The sequence below is a fragment of the Triticum aestivum genome, chromosome 4D (genome assembly GCF_018294505.1).
Source record: "Triticum aestivum cultivar Chinese Spring chromosome 4D, IWGSC CS RefSeq v2.1, whole genome shotgun sequence".
Lineage (NCBI taxonomy): Eukaryota > Viridiplantae > Streptophyta > Magnoliopsida > Poales > Poaceae > Triticum > Triticum aestivum.
In genome coordinates, this window is record NC_057805.1 from 277,830,294 (window position 1) to 277,842,250 (window position 11,957).

The following is an 11,957-nucleotide window of genomic DNA, read 5'->3' on the forward strand; positions in this document are numbered from 1 at the left end:
GCAATTGGCGGATATATTCACCAAACCGCTTGATGAGAATGTATTTTGTCGTTTGAGAGGGGAATTGAACATCATTGATGCCTCAAACTTAGAGTAGAAACTCCATTCGGATACATGCAAGGCATGAGCCTTTTTATGACTAATCCTTGATATTTCCCTTATGATGATAATCCTATGTCTTGGATCTATACTCATACCCTTGAATGTTATCTAACCCTTTGTAGGTACTTGGGTGAACACAAATCCAAGACATTGCAAGTCACTCACATCTTGAGCAATCTCTACTTCGCCAAGTTTCTACTATGTGATTGTTGAATGCAAGGAAGCATGAACCCACTCAACATATCCTTTGACAATTTAAATATATCAAATTTAATGGTTGTCATTTTGGATACACAAGTACTCTTCCTTGCAAGTCTAACCCATGTAGGAACATGAACTCAAACTCCAAGTGGTGCTCCCAACTCTTGATGAACTACATCAACCTTGAGCATCCAATACAAGTTCGAATACATGATCAACATCAATACCTATAGGATTGAAAGTAGGTCTAGAGGGGGGGATTAGACTACTTGACCATATAAAAATCTAGACTTTTCCTAATTTTAAGTCTTTGTAGATTTTAGCAACTTAGCACAAGTCAAGCAATCAACCTACACATGCAATTCTAAGAGTGTAGCAGCAGAAAGTAAAACATTGCATATGAAGGTAAAGGGAAGGGTTTGGAGAAGGCAAACGCAATGTAGACACGGAGATTTTTCGCATGGTTCCGCTAGGTGGTGCTATCGTACGTCCACGTTGATGGAGTCTTCAACCCACGAAGGGTAACGGTTGTGCGAGTCCATGGAGGGCTCCACCCACGAAGGGCCCACGAAGAAGCAACCTTGTCTATCTCACCATGGCCATCGCCCACGAAGGACTTGCCTCACTCGGGTAGATCTTCACGAAGTAGGCGATCTCCTTTCCCTTACAAACTCCTTGCACTGCTACGCGTCGGTGCTATACAAATGGTTTTGAACCCCTTTCCGCGATGGCATTTGAAACCGTCGCCAAGTGAGTGTGGGCGATAGGGGGTCCTTCCCACATGACCCAGAAACCGTTGGGGATAGGGAGCCAAGATGCATATACAATACTCCTACTCGTTTCTGCTCGCATTGCCATCGCAGTCGGTATTCTGTGGTGCTACGTTTATGATGCGCGGCCCATCACAAATGGTTCACTATTATCGAACGTGTATGATAAGCATACAATCACACACATTCGCTTTTCCCAAACCGTATGTGATAACTAATTAAAAAGATTAGCTAATCGCCGTACGAGTTTCGGACAGGATTACGAAACGTCGGACTAACGTAACATCGTCGTACACGACAACTATCACACACGCTATTCGGTGGTGCAACGTTTACGATGCATACTTCATCAGCAATAGTTCATGGTTGCGAATCGTGTACAATAAGGCAACTAACACAAACGTTTAGTTTGCCAGCACCATTTGTGATATTGTCTGACATCGCACATGCTTTGCAAACGGCAACTGTGTGCATGCTTGCACACGTTTCCTCTTTGTGAACCATGTCGGATTATGGTGTATATTGCAAACATTTGTGTTTTACCAACCGTGTGTGCCGTAATGACCTGGAGGGCGTAATTTCACCGTAATTTAATTGCTGCTATTTCAAATTGTACCGAATTTGAATTTGAATGTATGTTGTAGCTTTATTCATATCCATCAGGTTCAAACAACCAATGCATTATTCGATTCATAGGTACATATGTTCAAGAATTACATAAGAACCAAATAAAGAATGATGAACCACAGTTGTATACTTGTACTATTAAAGATGGTAAAGAAAGAGGCGAAATACATTCTGGTTGCTGAACAAGGTGAAGCGGAATGCCCATATTGTGCCCTCCTCCATGCAGAAGGCACACACGACTCTAGTCCAACCCCTTGTGATGGCCGACCGCCCATCCTTCGTGGTCTTCATGAAAACATCTAGATAATCATCGTGTTCTGGTAGAAATACTTTAACCTCTGCATGCCCACTAATCATGTAATTTGAGAGGTAATCTTGAGTAAACTGCTTTGGCAACCACTACAAAGGAAAAAGATTCAGACATTGTCATCTAACACAACTCATTATGGGCAGTAAAAAGAAGGCTGCAGAGTTCTTACTTACCATCGTGCAGTTCACTGTTGTCTTTGATAAAGTGTAAACAAATAGTTTAATTGCCATCTTTTGACCCATTTTACTAACAATCTTTATCAGCTTCCTCACTTGATGCTGGTTCATCGATATCTCATTGCCTCATACCAAGAAAGGGTCGAAGCGCGGATCTTTACCAATGACATATGTACCTAAAAGCACCAAGTTAATATTAGAAGCTAAACAACAATTGCACAATGATGTAGTACAACACTCTTTTATAATATGTTATAACATCCAATATACTTACATATTAGATGAATTAACATCTTATATTATGGGCCGGAAGGAGTTTATTGCATTCTAACAAATTGTCGGCTGATTAACTGCTGCTGTATCCATGGGTTAGAGTTAGTTCGAGCTAGTTCGGCCTCAAATAGCCCTAAAGTAGATCCAAACATGAGGGATAGTTTGAGCTTGTTGCATCTAACCCACCCAAAAAAATATCCAACCCAAGAGGTGCTAATTGGAGATAGTTCTCCTAGTGCATTTATTGTCAATCTAACCCTGTCATCCAAACACCTCTTTTGATGGAGTTAGTTCATGGTTAGTCATGAGCTAGAAACTAACTCTAACCTCTAGCTAAGTTGAGTATCCAAACAGGGCTATGTTGTTGTTGTTGCTAATGCTGCTCTTCTACGTATATCTAGACATCATCAGAACATTAAGGTAACACTCTTCCATGTTCCTATGTAGCCTAGGATTGCATATTTCTCTACTGCAGGATACTGCTAACGCGACACTACGATTAGAGACCCTTTGATGAAACTATGTGTGATGCATTAATCGCAAACGGTGGTGTAAAAAACCCGTCGAAAAGGTGCAAAACGTTTGCGATGGCGGAGCCATCAAACATGGTTCAGATTTTAGTTGCGTGTGCGATGCAGGGCACACGGTTAATCCATTCGAACTGTTTGTGATGAGGAGAACAACAGAAACGGGCATCCATATCAATGTGTGTGCGATATATGGCATACAGTTCGCTCCAAAGAACTGTTTGCTATTAGGGAGTGCAACAGAAACGGTTCAATTTAACAAGATGTGTGTGATATGCGGCATAAAAATCACATGGATGACTTGTTTGCGATGAGCCAAAAGAACACAAGCGAGTCATGTAAACAAGATGTGTGTGATACATGGCGAACAACCAACTCTGATGAATTGTTTGCGATGAGAAATTACAACAGAGATGGTTAATACTGTTAGTTCGTGTGCGATTCTGTGTGTACAAGAAACTTTGAAAAAAGCAAACTAGTTACTTGCGGTGGCTAGGAGTATCGCACACGATGCGTCTGCGAGTACTCATGTGCGATGATTAGTAAGTTACACATTCGTTTTCTTATGTTAACATGTGTGTGCATTTGCAATATGGATAGTTAATATGCAAATGCCTTCTGGACATCGGGCACACGCTTAAACTCAATGAATGTGTACGATACTAATACTTTTCATAAAAATTTAAGAACTTGGGTAACATCATTTGAGAAAACACACACACACACACACACACACACACACACACACACACACATATATATATATATATATATATATATATATATATATATATATATATATATATATATATATATATATATATATATCTGGGCTATTCTGTTTCGCGTAACAGAATATTATTCTGTTACCCTACTTGAACTGATGGTTTCAGACGATTGTACTGATGATTTTCATCTCGTCGAACTGATCGTCTTCTCGTCGGAATGGAGCGTGTAATATATCGTTCGAAAACTCTTAACATCTACATTACAAATATATAGGAATTTTTTGCAAAATCATCACGATTTAAGAGCAGTTTTGAAAAAACCTTTTTTCAAAAACCAAAAACGCGAATCGTATTTTCGACTCAATTTTCAAATGGTTTGTCGGAATTGAGCAAATAAGATGGCGTTGGCAATCTAGTAAAAATCCGCATCTTCCATATATCTACTGTTTTTTCAAATTATGTATAATTTAAAAGTAATTTGGAAAACGGTGAAATTTTGGGCGAAAAGTATTTTCGCGTTTTTTTTGCAAACGGTTTGTCGGATTGACGCAAATGATACAGCGTTGGAAAGCTATGGAAAATGCGCAACTTTTTTGTACTAAAATGTTTTTCTAATTCCTTACGGTTTAAAAACGAATTCGAATACGGTCAAAATTGATTTTGAACGCGATTTTTTAAAAAATTTATCGAAATTGAGCAAATAATATACCGTTGGAAAGGTATCGAAAATGTGAAACTTAGTCATGTTTAACACTTTCTCAAATTCGCAACCGTTGAAGAGTAATTTGGAATACCATGAGACCCATCGTGCTGTTTTCTCATAAAAAAACAGAGTACTTGTACTGATCTTTTTGTGTGTTTGTACTGATCTATTATTTCATAGAGTAATTTCGAATAGGGTGAAGCCTGTCGTATTTTTTTCCGTTCCGGAAACAAAGTACTCGAAGTGATCTCCATATGGATTTGTAATAAGCACGTTTTCATAAATTGGACTTTTACTTTGTTTTTTGGGTAAGATTTTCCTTTTAAAGTTTCAATGGTTTACGGTATCATCGCCCTGTACTTACATAGTTTATATCGTCGAACTGAATGATATTTTTTTCAAAAAGAAAATGTTTTCTTCTTTCTTTTTTTGAACTCAACATTTTTTTATAATGATGTTCTAAACTTCTCTCATTTTATGACTTGTACTTTTACCATTTGAATTTTCATGGGGTTTCTTTTTTGCTTGAACTTTTACAATTTGAATTTCTGCCATTTCTTTTATTCCGAAAGGACCACCATCTTTATCTCGTACTAATCAATATTTTTAATTCAAACCATTTGTACTTTCATCATCTGACAGAAATTGTTTCGACACATATAATACATGTACACGAATCATATTATCCATAGCACCGACCTCACCACAAAAATCATCGGCCTATTCTTGTACATAACTTTTCAAGCACCCACATGAACACAATAATAATTATCAGAAAAATAAAGTGCTTCCGCACATGGGTACAAAAAAAAACTTCCAGCACACTTGGTCCTGCTCCTTGTGTTCTGCATCAGTTCAACAGGTAGCGCGTTTTAGCGCTTCCATAGGAGGATTGCATTAAACCAGAAAAAAATCATTCTTTGCCACGGATACAGAGAACAATTCTGAACAAATACAAATTGAGTTTTTTGAGTAATAATGATGTGGTCTCATTCAACATTCTAGTGAGCAAACTGTAAACACTTGTATTCTGTAGCGCAGGTGGCTGCTGGCCCCGAGGCTTCATTCACCTAACATAGAATAACACATCCAGTTCAAGATTAACTATCGATGCAGGCTTTAATAAGCAAGAGCAACAGTACACACATGTACTGTTTGCATGTCTAACCACAAACCAAGACTAATTAACATGTACTGTTTGCGTCCCCCCAAGCAGCTACAAGCATTGACTGCCTATGATAACACATGCACACATGTTTAGTCTGCATCATTGACTACCAAAGATAACACAGACACACATGTTTAGTACAAGCAGCTTCGACCAGCCAAGTTCATCTGTGACAGTAGCCGCACTAGTGTTGTAGCAGCTCGCCGCATACACATGATGGCATGCTTCACGCCTCGTCTTGCTGCTCACCTCAATACACTTGCCGTCTAATACTTATAGTACCCTGCACACACACACGCCAGCCACCAATTAACACATATGCACAAATTGATGTAAAAAAACTCATGCACAAACTAAAACTGAGTTTGATTTTGACCGTTGCTCCGGCGCCGTTGGCGGCAACTTCTCTGAACTTGGCGTATACGAGCAATAGAACTTCTCGGCCTTCCATACGCGCACTGAAGACATGTACCAAAGAATATCATGCATCATGATTCAGAAGACATACAGTAGCTACACAGACATACAACAGATTTTTGTAGCAGCACATGCACCAAACTTACAGAATTTTTCTTCAACTTATTTTTAGGTGATTGCATCAGTACTAATATGATTGGGAAAAAATCATTCATATTTGTAGCAGCACACACACAAAACTACAGAATTTTATGGTAATGCACTAGTTCTGATTTTTTAAACTCCTCCAATGGTAGCACATGAACTGACCCAGGCGACCAACAACGGCCCTATTTCTGAACCTTTTGGTTTTGCTTGACCTTTTCCTTTTCTTTTTCTAGAACTTCACAAAATATGATAAATGTACTTTCAGTACATTTTTCTTTGTAAATGTTCCCTTTTACTATGCACGGACTATTTGATTTATTTTTCATAAGGGAACTTCTCGCGCGAACGCACATGAACTGATTATAATTTATCTCAAGCACCACAGAGGAACCAAAATGAAATTCTTTCTCATTTTTCAGCTGAAAATAAAAACAACAAAAAATAAGCTTCTTTGGCGCATGCATTATTGCAAACACCTACTGTGCAACGCATGTGTCACAGCCTGATTCGAAATACCGATGAAGAAGTCATCGAACCAATCATCTCGTCTAGGAGATGCAGGGGCGGCGATGGGAGGAAAGAAGTTTACCTTGGCGGCGGCGCTGTGGCACACCGGTCAGTGCAGCGAGGGGAAGGGGGAGGTACAATGGTGGGATGGGCTTCAGGCGTCGGCTGGATCTTGCTCATCCCGATGCGAGGAGGAAGGAGGAGGTTTGGGGTGGCAGGCCTCGTCGGCGGGTTTGGGCACGTCGTCGGGTAGGTGGTGGTCCTTCGCCAGTAGGCGCCATGCCATGGCGACGCTGGTTGGGTTGGGTCCTGCAGGAAGAGACAACATGCAGATATAAGCAAAATGAACTACCAAAATTTCCCAACAAGTACTGTAGACATTAGCAAAAAAGACGGCAAACGTAAGACAGATGGACCTTCAAATATGTGCATATATATATTCGCATACTCCAAATATGTGCATTTTCAGGTACAAAACTTACCTGAACCTTCTGTACAGAAGAAGTTGAACTATCAGTCCAAATAGATTGGAAGTTGAATGATCTTTCTCAAACCAGAGACGACCTCATGGGAGAACTTGGAGTGAAGAACTCGTCGGAGGAGGCAGAGTGGATTAATGTTGCAGTGTCAGAATCAGTTCAGTAGCTGCTCACCAGTACACTTGCCGCCTACCCGCTGTCGCCGGACGTACCCTGCACACACACACAACAGCCACCAATCATCATGCACACACACACAACCAGACACACACCACATCATCTACACACCCAGGACTACATCTTCACCACACTTTGGACTGGCAACATAGCAACACAGAAAACAATTTTGCAAGTGTCGTCACTATCATCCTCGCTGCGTCACGGGGAAAACAAAATAAGCATCTTTGAAGCACTAGGGCGGATAACCATTGGAGATGGAGCTCATGTGTACCTTCGTCATAGAAAAAAGTAGACTTCACATCTCCAAGTTCTGAAGATGAACAAATGAATTGCACAAAATATTGTCCAAAAATCACACTTCTCACGAAACCAAAATTCTGAACTTGCCATACAACACTTTTTGAATTTGTCATGCGACACTCTTTGAACTTGCGCAATTCGTTGGTGGCAGGAAGCAGCAACTAGAGCTGATGGTAGTCCATGTACTGAACTGGGAACACCTAGCTAGTGTTTCAGAAAATAAAATAGACGTCCTGAGCACCCTGTTTCAGGGGATAAAATAGACGATCCTGTACACCTAGCTAGCTATTTTTTGTGCAAGCATGCTGGCCGCCAATGACATTAGTGGTGGCCACTATGGCGCTATCACCGCAAGCATGCTGGACGCATCGCCAGCGAGCGTACACTAAAACTGAGAAGAAATTGAGACTTTACCAAAAGATTGTCATACTTTTTTGCAGAGATAACTATTGTTTTTCTAACCAGAGAACTACAGTTTTTAGAAAAGGTGAACTATTTAAACGAGATAATTTCTAAGATGATTTTTAGCAATGGTTAACTACAGGATTTAGCAAAGTTGAACTACTAACGAGGTAACCTCAGAATCGCCGGCGCCGGTAGGAGGTGTTGCCGAAGGAAGCAGCTGTGTCGTGTTGACTTTTGGAGCGCATGAATGCTTAAAGAAAGCGGCATCGGGGAGCACGAGAGCATCCTTCTGGTGGGCGGCGGCGCGCAGGGATCCACGGGAAGCTGGGGACGGCGATTTTGGTGTGGATGGAACGCACAAACTGACGAGGGGCGGCCAGTTGGGGGTGCCGGCGGCGGTGGCGTGCGAGCTCGGCGTGGGGGGAGGGGCGGTGGCGCGCGAGCTTGGATCCGTGGAGGGACGGACACGCTCGGGGGGCAGTGGGGGTGGTGCGAGGGAGGAGGCAGGGTTCAGGGCAGCGCGCGGCACGAGGGAGGAGGAAGGGTGCGGTGGTCGTGGCGCGTCGCCGGAGGTGGGAAGTGCTGGGTGCGGCGCGTCACCGGAGGTGGGTGGCGGGGGGAGGCGGGTTGCCGGAGAGTTGGGGCTGGCGGCGGGTGGTGTGTGCGGTTGGAGAGATTAGGAACGAGTGAGAGAGGAGAGAGTGGTGGGGGTGCGGGCTGGGCCGGTTTGTTTTTCTGGTTCGGGAGCTCACCATCGGGCCTATATAGGGGACAGGAGTAACAGAATATTATTGTGTTACTGGCCCTGTCCTCCTGTCCTATACATATATTCCCTTTTGCTCCTACGTGCATATGCACCCATTGTCGAAATATACATTTCGAAAAATTGAAAAATTCGGAACAAAAATCCCGCGTGTATATCCGGACATTTTATGCCCGTTCACAAGGTTTCGGTGAAAAACGACGTTTTTTGTGGCTTGTGTAAAAAAGACAATTTCTGATGCTTCATTCTAACTATTCACGAGGCATTTCTTTATCTTTTTTACACAAGACACAAAAAACGTCGTTTTTCACCGAAACCTTGTGAACGGACATAAAATGTCCGGATATACACGCGGGATTTTTATTCCGAATTTTTCAACTTTTCAAAATGTGTGTTTTCGACAATGGGTGCATATGCACCTAGGAGCAAAAAAGCCACGTCCTGTCCTATATATATATAGAGAGAGAGATAGTGGTTACACTATTCGACGAAAGGAAGATCTTCATAACATGGTTTTGACAATCATATGGTCCATATCTAAATACTTAACATAGTAACAACTATCATATTTTAAGAGGCTAAGGACCAACAACCATATGGTCCATACCTACATACTTAATATAGTAACAGCTAGCACATTGTAAGAGGCTGAGACCAACAACCACAACTAGCCGCTGGAAGCAGCTTGATCACCGCGACTCGGCATCTCGTCAATGAAAAGGAAGAGCCCTGCTGTGCATGGGTAGAGCATGAGTAGAACAGTGTCTCCAATTTTCCAATATGGATGCATTGCCACGACAAGCGAGAACTTGTTAATTTGAATGGTTCCATTTTTACGGGAAATGCAGTAACTTGCAATCACTTTGGCGTTATTAGCAGGCACAAGTGTAATTCGACCACGCCGGGAAATCGATCCAGGAATTGCTACAACGGGCAATTTGTGTTGACATGTAGAATAAAAACCAATTGTGACATATCGTTGAAGATATATATAGTTTATGAGCATCAACATTAAAATAAGACTTTTTACCAGCGTTTTGTGCGTACAATTGGTCTTGTTCAATGTTTGCACCATAGGTCTAATTAATCCCATCCAAAATCCAGCGTTCATACGCTGTGCTATCTCTGTCAGATTATCAACAAAGTTTATGACATGCTTCAAGTCCTTCTAGTGAAATTTGGTACGCTTAGTAACATACAGATCGTTCACTGTGCATCCAACATATCCTGCTTAAAAGATGGAAAGGTATTATTTATTCAGAACATGGCAGAAGAATATATAGTGCGCATAAATTGGTAAATAGAATTTGTTACTGCCTAGGAACGGAGTCAGAAAATGAAATCACAATTGGTTGCTTAAATAATGATCAATTAGTCAGGACAAATACCCCCGATTTTGCTAAGTAATATGACAGCACGGAGAAAGTTGAAAGGTGTTGGGGATATAACTACTGGTGTCACCCGCCCAGGAGGGACCGGGTTACATTGAGACGATCATCGCATGAAGCCCAGAATCAAGCTCGAAGATGGCGGGTCAGTAATGGGCTTAAGGCCCGTAGTGGTAAACCGCCGTAAGGTGTGACTTGTAGTGTAAGGCAAGAATAGTTAAGAGTCCGAGCCGGCCGGGACTCTGAGAGCCGCTGGGCGTTAACCTCTCTATATAAGGGGACGACCCGGCGGCGGTTCAGGACAGGTAAGATTAGATCGATAGCCAAGCAGAGCGGTTTAGCTCCTGGTCATCGAAACCCTAAGCAATACCACCTCAACTGGAAGTAGGCTTTTACCTTCAACGTAAGGGGCCGAACCAGTATAATCTTCGTGTCCTTTGTCCCGTTTAACTCCTTTAAGCTTCCTAGCGGCGATGGCTCCACGACTAAGTCCTTGCACGAGGACATCTGCCGTGACAATTCCACGACAGTTGGCGCCCACAGTGGGGCCAGCGCACGGTGGATTTGAGTTCTTGAAGGGCAGCTTCGAAGGGCTCAAGGGATACGATGTGGGCCGGATGACCAAGAGTCGTCGCGGCAAGCTCTACATCGACGATGCAAGCTGGGGCCCCGACGCCGGCTCAATCGAGTACGGGTACCGGGTCCCCTTCGGCGGAATCCACGTTTTCATTGGCAAGATTGGCGAGCCGGGCCCTGAGCCGGACCTCTGCGCCGACCTCATCGAGACGGCTCAGCGTGCAAGACCCGCCCGGACTCTGCCTGCCTTGAAGCGTGCTTTCGTGGGATGCGTCCATGGAGGACTCTTTGGAGGATCTGGATCTGGAGATGAGACGGCCGCTCGCTCTGACGGCGAGTCGTCCACAGATGAGACCAACTCGTTATATCAACTTCAAGATGGCAGGCTCAAGGGTTGTTCCGATGGCGACAGTATTCCGGATCCCTTTGAGCCGCCCAGCCGGGTTGGAATCTTCATGGCCGGCGCACAACCTGTTCAAAACCCCGCCGCTGGGGCAGGGGGCCTTGCGCGCTCGCCGGCTCAGGTGCTAATGGATCTCACAGATAAGATGACGGCCCTGTTAACCGCTACGGTCGTCCCAGCAGATCAAGCTCAGCATGATGCGGAGGTGGCACAGTTAAAGCTGGATATAGCAAGAGCCAAGGAAGATCTGGCAGCGGAAGGGATCAGGATGGCTGCAGAGCGGGCGGCTCTCGACGCCCAGACTCAGCTGATTCAGGCGCAGTCTTTCCGGCTCACGATGGATCAGAACGCATCCAATGAGATCATGAGAAGGAGGCATCAGAAGGCTCAATCTCGACTCCCTCCGGTTTACGATCCTCGAAACCTTTTCAACACGCCTGGTGCAGGGCCCAGTAACCCGCCAGAGATCACGGCACCCGGGGCTGGAACGCCGACTCAGCCGCAAGTGATGGGGCCTCCCCGTGTGAACACTACCCCGCCTCAGTACGTGCCAATACCACCGGGTCATTATGCCAACCCGTTGGAAAACATGGTCGCCGCGGCGGCGCGACTGGCGGCTCTCCCAATCAAGGGCGACTCTCCAACGGTGGTCGAAACCCGCCGGGTCAGAGAACTTCTTCAGACGGCTCTGGCGGAACAGGAGGCATATTCATATAGCCGGGACAGGATTCATTCAACCCCTCGTCCAGGCCAGAGCCCAAGTTATAGTAGACACATGGTTTCAGCGACCGGCTCAAGCAACGTCCG

The 11,957-nt window shown here is 43.8% G+C and overlaps 1 long non-coding RNA gene across 2 annotated transcripts; it reads right to left on the reverse strand.

Annotated features, from left to right (window-relative positions):
* Positions 1-5,422: 5,422 nt before the first annotated feature.
* LOC123097458 (uncharacterized) lies at positions 5,423-8,740 on the reverse strand. Of its 2 annotated transcripts, XR_006447221.1 has the most exons (5): positions 8,193-8,740; positions 7,139-7,348; positions 6,739-6,965; positions 5,962-6,043; positions 5,423-5,868 (listed from the first exon to the last, which is right to left on the reverse strand). It is a non-coding gene; the product is annotated as an uncharacterized lncRNA (long non-coding RNA). The 2 variants fall into 2 exon arrangements; XR_006447220.1 differs by having other exon boundaries at positions 7,139-8,740.
* Positions 8,741-11,957: the final 3,217 nt, after the last annotated feature.